The sequence below is a fragment of the Lathyrus oleraceus genome, chromosome 2 (genome assembly GCF_024323335.1).
Source record: "Lathyrus oleraceus cultivar Zhongwan6 chromosome 2, CAAS_Psat_ZW6_1.0, whole genome shotgun sequence".
NCBI lineage: Eukaryota > Viridiplantae > Streptophyta > Magnoliopsida > Fabales > Fabaceae > Lathyrus > Lathyrus oleraceus.
Genome location: NC_066580.1, coordinates 419,307,037 through 419,318,138, shown reverse-complemented (window position 1 = coordinate 419,318,138; position 11,102 = coordinate 419,307,037).

Sequence of the window (11,102 nt, the reverse complement as noted above, 5' to 3'; positions counted from 1 at the left end):
ATTAAATTCATGCAGAATAAGTATCATTGCGATAAAGTTAATTGGTTTTTGGAATGACTCGCGGATGGAGTGGGGTGTTAATGGATCATTTTATTATATTATATAGTTTGGTTGTAGATAAAAAATGCTATAGTTGTTTATATGTTATTTGGCGAAGCCGAATGCATTAGAATTAAGTGATATTGGAGGCATTCGTTGTTTGACTAAGAGGACGAATTGGGTGTGGATTGTTTTTAGTTGGTTTTAATAAGCTTCCTTTGTAGGAAATCACAATCGATATAGGGGGCGAATATGGAAGAATGCCCATGACCATAAATTTTTGGTCCAACAAGTTTATCAATTGTTGACAGAGAATTATAGCATTGAAAGATCTCATTTGTGAGTTCGTGTGTGGAATAAATTTGTTTTGTTGAAGGTATTTCTATGAATGGGGGATATTGAATAATATAATTTCCACAACTTTTGATTTTGTAAATGGGAAAGCATCATATTTAAATTCACATTTCAATGTCAGCGGATATAGTTATATGAACATCTCAATATTTATTTATGAATTCTTCGTTCTTGTTGGAATTACTTGTTTTACAAGATAATAAGTTGGAATTCTAAGTGAAATCAGAGAAGATAGAAATGTGTTATTGTTCATCTATCATGATTCCAAAAAGTGATAATATGTTTATAATTAGAAAATCAACTAACTGTTAGGTGGGAATTTTGACATCGAGTTAGATATGATAAAATAGAGAATGCTCTTTGGAGTTATCTAGGATTTCGACAGATACGTTGTTTGACAAGCATGTGAAACTCAGAATGTGTCGAAATTTGCCTTCTGTGAAAGAAGATGAATATGAAACTTAGGGATAATCTCAAGTTCAGCAGATTACTTCGACAAAAGGGTTGTTCGACATATATTTGAATTTTGAATGACAAAGGAGTAACCTTATTTCATTCTTATCCATTTTTGATAAGAAAGGATACGTGGAACGTTCTCATGAGTCGAAGACATGCCGAGTGTAACGTACCAGTACCTGGGAGAAGATTCGTTGGAGATAGTTATTTCAATTTAGTATAAATATGCATCCTAATGTTGGGATTGGGGCGTTCAAATTGTTGTTCAATCAATCATATTTACTCAAAAGTATCCAGTGTGTAGAGAAAAGAGTACAATTGAGAATTTACGTTCGATAACACCATTATATTTATATCAATTAAAGCTTATTTGCATCTTCTTGTTTAACAATTATCTCTTACTACCGGTCATTTATCAAGTATTATTGTAAACTTCACTTGTATTTCTGCCATTTATCGTCTTAAGAACGCTTTCATCAAACATTCTTTATTCAAGGATACTATCGAAGTGTCCATCTTTCATACAAGATTTTTAGAACAAATATCACATGTCCTATGATCAATCTGGCCGATCTTGTGAGTAACCAAAGTTTCTACAATTTGGAAGACCAGCGGTTGTTTACCAATTTTCACGGTAAACAAATTGGCACGCCTAGTGGAACTAGTGCTAGTATTTTCTGAAAAAACAATTTGCATTCTTCATTTTTCAATATCTCTTTGTATAACTTCGTTGGATGTTATTGAGAAGTGGTAAAGTTGCCACAACCAACGAAGATAAATCAAGGAGAGGATACACAAGTAGAATGGTGAATCCACCAGATAGTCAGAATCCTCTAGATAATAATGGAGAACCACCCCCTACGTCAGCGCCAAGGGGAAGTACGGTTGCGGTGTCTGCTGCCGAATTGGTACCATTCACGATAAATTCGACGCCTGCGTGTTCGAAGGCCCATAGTGGGCCTATTTTGTCTTACGTGGGGCCACAAGCCCCACCAGTGAATCCTTTAGGAACACAGGGGCCACCACGAACCCCCCCCCCCTCCCCATCCAAGGGGAAATCAAGTTTTTAGGCCTTATGTGAGCGATTTTTCGATGCCAGTGAATGGTCACGAACAGCACTTTGGCATGACAACTGCGATGATGACGAATTTACATAATTCGACGTCGACATATGCAGACCCCCTGACGAATGTATCTTCTCCATTGCAGGGATCTGGGTCTGGTGTAAACAATTTGGGTCGAAGCCAGCCTTTAGGGGTGGGTCTTCATACCCAAATGTCGAATATGACAAATAATTCTGCAGCGGTGTTGAGGCAGCAAATGGACGAGAGTAACCATGAAATGCTTCAGATGCTGGCCTAAACAATGGGTACAATATTCAACCCATTAATCCAAGATACTACCCAAACGAACCAACAAATGGCAGCGCAAACGACGCGCATTGCAGATTTCTTTGGAGTCCCACAACCGCCTCAACACCCTCAGAGGGGATGGACAAGAGAGAATCAAGGAATAGCCATCAAAGATGACCTTACCATTAACCAAGTCCCACGAAATACACCACAAGAGAACATGGTCGAAGCCCCTAGGGAAAGGGAGCCACGGGTAGTGTTGGCAAATATGCACCAAGATGCTGATGAACTTATACAGCGAATTCGACGCGATGATATGGCAGCAGATAATAATCTGGAAGCCTTAGTCAAAAGAATCATGGCGCGAAATGGGGTAGACGTTGGCCTCCATAGGCCAAATTATATGTCCCCTTTATCTGAATACGTTCTGCATGCGGAATTACCCCCTAGGTGGAAAGTCCCTAAATTCACCAAGTTTTCTGGGGATACTAGTGAATCCACTATAGAATATGTGGCCAGATACCTCATAGAGGCAGAGGAAATTGCGAACAATGAGAGTCTTAGGATAAAATATTTCCCAAGTTCCTTGACGAAGAACGCATTTACGTGGTTCACCACATTACCAGCGAACTCCGTTGATACTTGGACTCGTTTGGAGAGTCTGTTTCATGAGCAATTTTACATGGGAGAGTCGAACATAAGTATGAAAGAATTGACCAGTATTAAATGAAAGTTTACTGAGTCAATAGATGATTACCTTAACATGTTTTGTCTGCTTAAGGCAAGATGTTTTACGCAAGTGCCTGAGCATGAGTTGGCCGAAATGGCGGCTAGGGGCCTTGACTATTCTATTAGGAAAAAGTTGGATACCAATGACCTGAGAGACATGACCTAGTTGGCCGATAGAGTTCAACAGGTGGAACGTTTGAAGGCTGGGAAAGCCAGAGCAAACAAAAACAATAGGAAGGATAGAATAGCCTATGTCAAACTAGGTACTAACGAACCTGGAACGTTCGGGGAGCAGGTAGATTTTGACAACGGTGAAGTCGACCTTGTTGAACTGAAGCAAGGACCACCTTATTCCTGTAAAGTTCTAACTTCTTCGAGTGGAAAAAATCAAGTCGAACCAGACAAGGATCCTAGGTTCCCTAAGAAGACTTATACCTTCGACGTCACTACATGTGACGAAATCTTTGATTTACTTGTTAAAGATGACCAGATGATAGTGCCTCATGGCGCTAAAATTTCCCCTCTAGAACAAAGGAAAAAGAGAGGTTTTTGTAAGTATCATAATTTTTTGGGCCATAAAATCTCACAATGTTTTCTTTTCAGGGACCTTGTGCAAAACACTATAAGAGATGGAAGGCTCCAATTTGGAGACAAATTGAAGATTCCAATGAGGATTGACGCCGACCCTCTTCAGATCGTTGATGCCCATTATATTGAGCCTTCCATTGTCAACATGGTGGAAATTTCTGAAGAATCTGGGGAGAAGGCCAGTATGGTCGAAGTGGCTGATGACCTAAAACAGGAAGCTATTAGAGGGGTCGCTGAGGATCCCCATCGAATGGTCCCAACAGAAACTGCTGAGGGTTTGATAACAAATGAGACCATTGAAGGTTTCATACACGTAAACATGACTGAGGCTATTGAGGGCCTTAGAGTTAAGCTGCAAGAGTTAGACATTACTAAGGATGTCAACATGGGAATCAACATGGTCGAATTGACTAAAAAGACCATTGAAATGGAGGTAGATGAAGAAAGTCTTCGACATGAAGAATACAACAAAACGACCTACCTCAAACAGGAGGAAGGCCTAGTCGAATTCCTCCATAAGTGCCAGAGGAAAAGGTCAGAAGTTATGTTGTGCCCAAGGTGCAGTTCGGTTTTCGACAGGAAAGCTACGGAGAACCTCGAAGGGGTTCGACATGCCAAAAATGGGAAAAAATTGGAGGGATGTAAGAAATATCCAAGCATCTAACGGCAGATGGGATCCCAGAAGGGGAAACCAAAAGGGCTTTCCCCTTCAGGCGAATAGGCCTTCAACTTATATGCCTACTACTGAAGCCTCTAAGGATACTTGGGCGAAACTAGCTGAAGGGGGGGGGGGGGGGGGCAAGGTCATCAAAAATGGCAAAACTTTGATGTCAAAAGAGGGTCCTCAATGGCTTATCGAAAAGAGTTTCAGGTGTCGAAACAAGTGGCCTATCATTCTGAGAATTATAAAGTAAAAAACCCAATGTCCCGATCCCATTGGAGAAGGCAACAACGACAGAGGAAAACCGAAAGAGAAGTTGCAGAATAGGCGAAGCCGGAATCCAGTAGCAACATGGTGCCCAAGTAGGAAAAGAAGTCGGTAGAAAGGAAGTTATTCTCTCCTCAAAGGAAGGTGCTGAAGGAGAAGAGCGATCCAAAACGCAGTGGGATCTAAAAAAATTCTCCTTTAGTGATCCTTACGAATGGGCATGATCAGTGATAAAATTGTTACCTCTTATGGGCGATTGAAAACTTTGATGCAAATCTATGGAGCGATCACGAACGTTGAACGGTGACAATGCCTCTACTCAGTCCACACGAACGGATTCCTTCAAACTCAGTCTTAGCTGCTACAAATGAAGGCTTTGAGTGTGTGTGTGTGTGTGTGTGTGTGTGTGTGTGAGAGAGAGAGAGAGAGAGAGAGAGAAACGAAATTATAACTATACAAATGCTTCTGCACAAGGGTTCTATTTATAGAACCACTTGTGTGGGCTGCAAGCTAAAATGCCCACTTAAGTGTATATGGCACATATCTTATAATATGTCAAAATCACTTAAGCGCGTGGTACCTTACCATATTTCATATTCTACTTAAGTACATCGTACCTTACAATGTTCTACAATTCACTTAAGTGCACCGTACCTTACGGTGTTCCTTAGTTACTCTATCTCTGATCAATCTGCCCTTTTGTGTGTGACCCTGTGGGTTTTTACGGCATTGACAATTATATTAAATCACATATTTAACATAATAAATAGTGAGCGGTATCTAGCAACACACATTGCTACCCAAGACACGAAAATGTCATGTGACCGGACAAATCCTTTTGTGATAATACTTATGTGTACAATTATCCTTTTGCCCTTATGTCCATATTGAACACAAGGCATAAACAGTGTCATCCTTGTCCAGTTCAATATTGGGCCCGTAGACATTTATCCTGTTATGCAGGATGGGCAAATTCCATCTAGGTCACTCATGTCTCTCAGCATGCTTCGTGGAGTACCCATCAATTGTCTTTATGGTCATCCAGTTATGAACAATGTTTGATCAGCAATAAGGCACTCGACTCTACATCTAGGGGCCATAATGGTTTCAGGTCGAAGGGTGGTATGCACCATTATCACCATGAGAATAACTTATGACACTTTGCATAACATTTTATATAGTATTCTCATAGCGGGTCAATCCAGTATAAATATTACTCTTAATATTCATACATATATTTAAGACTTGATAACTCCTTATCCATGATCCATGAGATGTGATCATTGGTCTATATACATAATAGTCTTAATGCTTTAATATTATCCCATTTCACAATAAAGCTCGACTACGGATACTTTAAGAATAGTGTCCTTATGTTTAATGGGATCTCATGATTAAGTCACACTTGATACATTAAACGGACTAGCTATTCTAGGGACTTTATTAAACAAACATAATAAAGAAAAAGCCTTTTATTATTCATAAATAATTCGATACAAGTACCAAAAGTATTGGCCTCTAAGGCTTACACCAACAGGTGCCTGCGGCGAAGTCTGATCATGACGAAGACATGGTGACAGACGACTTCAACTCTGATTTGGACGCCTCTTTGGACATTGCATGCAATGTGGTGTCTGTCCTTCCCAGAGAATATGGCCAAGTAATTGAGGTAAAGGAGCCATAAGAAATAGCTGAAATGGAGATGGCGAAACATAAGCTTGTGTGTTATTACATCATGAACAATGGCTGTGTGGAGGAGTAAAACACTTTCTTTGAAAGACCAGATGAGTCGATGAGAAGCCATCTAAAACCTCTGTTTATCAGAGGCAAAGTAGGAAATGTGGGGGTAAGTAAGATCCTTGTGGATGGTGGAGCGGAAGTGAACTTAAATAGGGGTGATACAAGTTGACCTCACCGTCAGCATAATAACAAGGCCAACAACGTTCATGGTAACAGCAGCAAAAGCCAACTATAATTTATTATTGGTTAGGGAATGGATTCATGGCATAGGAACAATCCCATCTTCGATGCATCAGAGAGTCTCCATTTGGTGAAGCGATGAGATTGTGGAAAATATAGAGGCGAACCAAAGCTATTTTATGGCTGAGGTTAACCATGTGGACAGAGCGGCTTTGACAGGAACCTGGCCCACATAGCGCCTTGCAGTCCAGCATGTTTCGACCTTTCACCTATGAACAACGCATTTTTCTCCCTCTATCTGCACCTAACTTACGGGTTCCAATCGGATAGAGAAGTAGTTGGAGAAGAGGACTTCTGCTATGGAAGTGTCGAAGGTATCCAACCTACATGTTAGGGAAGTGAATTTGGTGACGATGTCTTATCTAAAGACATTAAAAAGGATTTCGGCTTATGTATCCAAAAATAAATTAAAAGCAGCATTGGAGACCAAAGTTAAATACATGGCTATCGAAGCCAAATTGACAGAAATATACTCGGATGGTCCTGGAACGAACTTCGATCCAAAACCACCTGATAAGGTTCCGGACAAAGTGCAAGGCCAGAGGCTCGATGCCATCTATGATGACGAGCCTTTGGGTTTCGAAAAAGATCTGCGGGCAAGTAACACGAAGATGCTATCGCAGGATCCATTGGAAGAAATCGACTTGGGGACAGGGGGAATCAAAAGGCCCATGTATGTAAGTGTCAACATCAGCCTAGAACTTAAGATCAAAGTGATCCAACTGCTGAAGGAGTACAAAGACTGCTTCGCATGGGATTACGATGAGATGCCTGGTTTGAGCAGAGATCTGGTTGAATTGAAGTTACCAATAAAGCCTGGGAAGAAGCCTATCAAGAAAACCCCGAGGTGATTTGTATTCGAAGTTATGTCAAAGATCAAAGAGGAGGTCGAAAGACTTCTCAGATGCAATTTCATCTGCACCACCAGGTACGTCGAATGGATTGCTAATATTATACCAGATATTAAAAAGAACGGTACTTTAAGGGTTTGCATTGATTTTAGAGATTTGAATGTTGCAACCCCAAAAAATGAGTATCTAATGCCTGTGGCAAAAATGCTAGTAGATTCTGCCGCGGGATACGAGTATCTTAGTATGCTCGACAGGTATTCTAGACATAATTAGATCTTCATTATTGAAAAAGATGTGCCAAAAACGGTATTTCAATGCCCCGAAGCATTAGGTACCCACGAATGGGTAATAATGCCTTTTGGATTAAAAAACGTTGGGGCAACTTATCAGCGGGCAATGAATTCCATTTTTCATGACTTCATCAAAACGTTTATGCAAATCTACATATATGATATTGTAGTTAAGTCCGTTTCAGCGAAGAATCATGTAGACCATCTTCGACAATCATTCGATAAAATGAGGAAACATGGTTTAAAAATAAATCCTCCAAAGTGTGCTTTCTGTGTGCAGACAGGGGATTTCTTTGGCTTTGTGGTCCACAAGAAAGGGATCGAAATTAATTAGAACAAGACGAAGGCCATTATGGAAGCGAAGGCGCCATCAATAAATAAGGAATTACAGTCGTTGCTAGGCAAGATTAACTTCTTAAGGAGGTTTATATCGAACTTAAGTGGCAAGACTCAGGCCTTCTCATCTCTACTTCGACTCAAGCAGGAAGGCTTTGAATGGGGGGACATACAATAATAGGCTTTCGACAAGATGAAAGACTACCTTGTGCATCCTCTGATTCTGTCACCTCCTTGTAGGAATAGATGTATGAGATTGTACATAGCTGTGTCTGATGTAACTTTAGGGAGCATGTTGGCTCAGGAGGATGAAAATGGTGTCGAAATAGCCATTTACTACCTTAGTAGAGTCTTAAATGATGCAGAAACCAAATATAGTATAGTCGAAAAATTATGCCTATGTCTATATTTCTCTTGTACAAAACTAAAGCATTATATAAAGCCAGTTGATGTGTACGTTTCGTCTCATTTTGGCGTTATTAAGTATATGTTATCTAAACCTATCTTACATAGTCGAATTGGTAAATGAGCTTTGGCTTTGATATAGTATTCTTTAACTTATAGGCCCTTAAAGACGGCTAAGGGACAAGTGGTAGCATACTTTATAGTTGACCACTCCATAGTACAAAACTCCTTAAATTATCTGGAGTTGGAGCCTTGGAAGTTGTACTTCGATGGTTCTACTCATAAAGATGGAACAGGCGTGGGGGTACTAATTATTTCTCCTAGCAAAATTCCAATAAAATTCAAGTATAAGGTTGAAGGCCTTTGTTCGAACAATGAGGCTGAGTATGAGGCTCTGATAGTCGGCCTTGAGATCTTGTTGGAATTGGGGGCAACTCAAGTTGAAATAATGGGAGACTCATAATTAGTAATAAAATAAATTACAAAGGAATACAAATGTGCTAAAGAAAATTTGATTATATACCTTGTGATAGCTAGTAGACGTAAGTTTGAGGTGGTAAACATTCGACATATACCTCGACTTCAGAATCAAGAGGCCAATGACTTAGCTCAGATTGCCTCTAGATATAAAATTTCGAAAGAGAAGTTACAAGATGTGATCAGGGTCAGAGGAAGAGTAGTGTCGACTAGACTTTTCCCATCAGATTTGGAGGAAACAAAGCTAGGATATGCTAACAAAGAAAATTTCGAGATTCTGGAAATGGATTGTTTGGCAGACGAAGATTGGAGAAAACCAATAGTGGAATATTTAGAAAATCCAACAGCATCTACTGAACAAAAATTCAAGTATCGAGCTTTAAGTTACATTCTTATGGGAAACAGGTTGTTTAAAAAGACACATTAAGGAGTCTTACTTAAATGCCTTAGTGAATTTGAGGCATACATAGCCCTCTCTAGCGTCCATAGTGGGGCATGTGGGGCACATCAAGTTGGTCATAAGATGAAATAGCTATTATTTCAACAAGGAATGTATTGGCCTACCATGCTTAAGGATTGTATGGAATTCGCTAAAGGGTGTCAAGAGTGCAAAGTGCATGCAGGCATACAACATGTCCCTACAAGCGAACTCCATTAATTGTGAAACCTTGGCCTTTTAGAGGCTGGGCGTTGGACCTAGTTGGAGAAATTCGACCAACGTCATATAAGAGTCAAAGATACATTCTAGTGGGTATAAATTATTTCACCAAGTGGATTGAGGCTATACCTTTGACGAATATCGACCAAGAGGCCTTAATCGAATTCATTCAGAAGCATATTATCTATAGGTTCGAAATCCCAGAAACTATTACAACAGATCAAGGATCAGTTTTTACTAGTCGAAAAGTCTAGGATTTTGCTAAAGAAATGAGGTTCAAATTATTAACGTCTACACCCTATTATGCTCAGGCTAATGGCCAGGTCGAAGCAACAAATAAGGTGGTAATTGGGCTAATTAAAAAGCATGTGGGGAAAAATTCAAGAAATTGGCATAAGACATTAGACCATATTGTATGGGCTTGTCAAACCTCCTCTAAAGAGGCTACAAATGCTACACCCTTCCGATTAACATATGGTCATGATGTTGTTTTTCCAGTCGAAATCTACTTACAATCAACAAAAACTTAGAGGCATCATGAAATTCCATTTGAGTCTTATTGGAATATGATGTTGGATGAATTAGTCGATTTAGACGAAGAAAGATTAAGTGCCTTAGAATTATTAAAAAGGCAGAAAAAGAGAGTAGAAAAATCTTATAACAAAAGGGTTAAAGTTAAATTATTTTTGACTGGAGATTTAGTGTGGAAAGTGATTTTACCCATGGATCGGAAATATGGAGCATTTGGGAAATAGTCCCCTAAATGGGAAGGCCCTTTTTAAGTCACTCAAGTTTTTTCAAACGGGGCATATGAAATCGAAGAGATTGAAGACTCTTGAGAGTAAATGGGAAATATTTGAAGAAATATAAGCCTGCACTTCAGGAGATAAAAATAGCGAAAGAATAATTTTTTTAAAAAAAGAATCAGAGCCATAATGGTAAAATTAACAAGTTTGCCAAAATGGCCAAGTTTTTACATATAGAGCCATGAAGGGCTTTAAAAGTTATCACATTAAAATGTTTAGATGCCAAAGTGTGTTTATTTGAGCTATCAAATGTGGGCATCTTTCACTCCTTTTTGTCGAAAAAGTGTTCGAAATCGCCCTTGCTTTTTGATGATTTGCAATACAATGTGAAATGATCTTGGTACCTTTAATTTGTGTGTTATTGTGCAGGAATTAGGCATGAAAAGAGTAGAAAACAAATGCAAAAGAAAAATGGCAAAGGAACCAAGAAAGAAAGCAAACATCAGCAAGCTCGCTAGGCGAGCATGGTGGCGAGGTGCTCGCTAGGCGAGTCCCCAGTGAGCTGCCAGCGAACATTCCCAGAATTTTACAGTAGCAAATTGTTCAAAGTCGCTGTGGCGAGGGATGTAGCGAACACTTCCAGTGGAAAAATCACCAACATTCGCTAGGCGAACATCCAGCGAGCAATTCCAGTAGCAAAACCTTGAAGACTCGCTGGAGCGAAGGAGGAAGCGTGGGCTTCGCCTAGCGAACTTATGCATTCTGGACTTGGATGATTCTTCTGGGTCCAGGCTCTTATGGTGGCCTATTTTGGGGCTCGCTAGGTGAACCATTCTGCTCGCCTAGCGAGCATGACAGCTCAGTAACCAGTACTATAAGTAGCAGGGGCTACTTTTTGGAAAGTATACTTAGA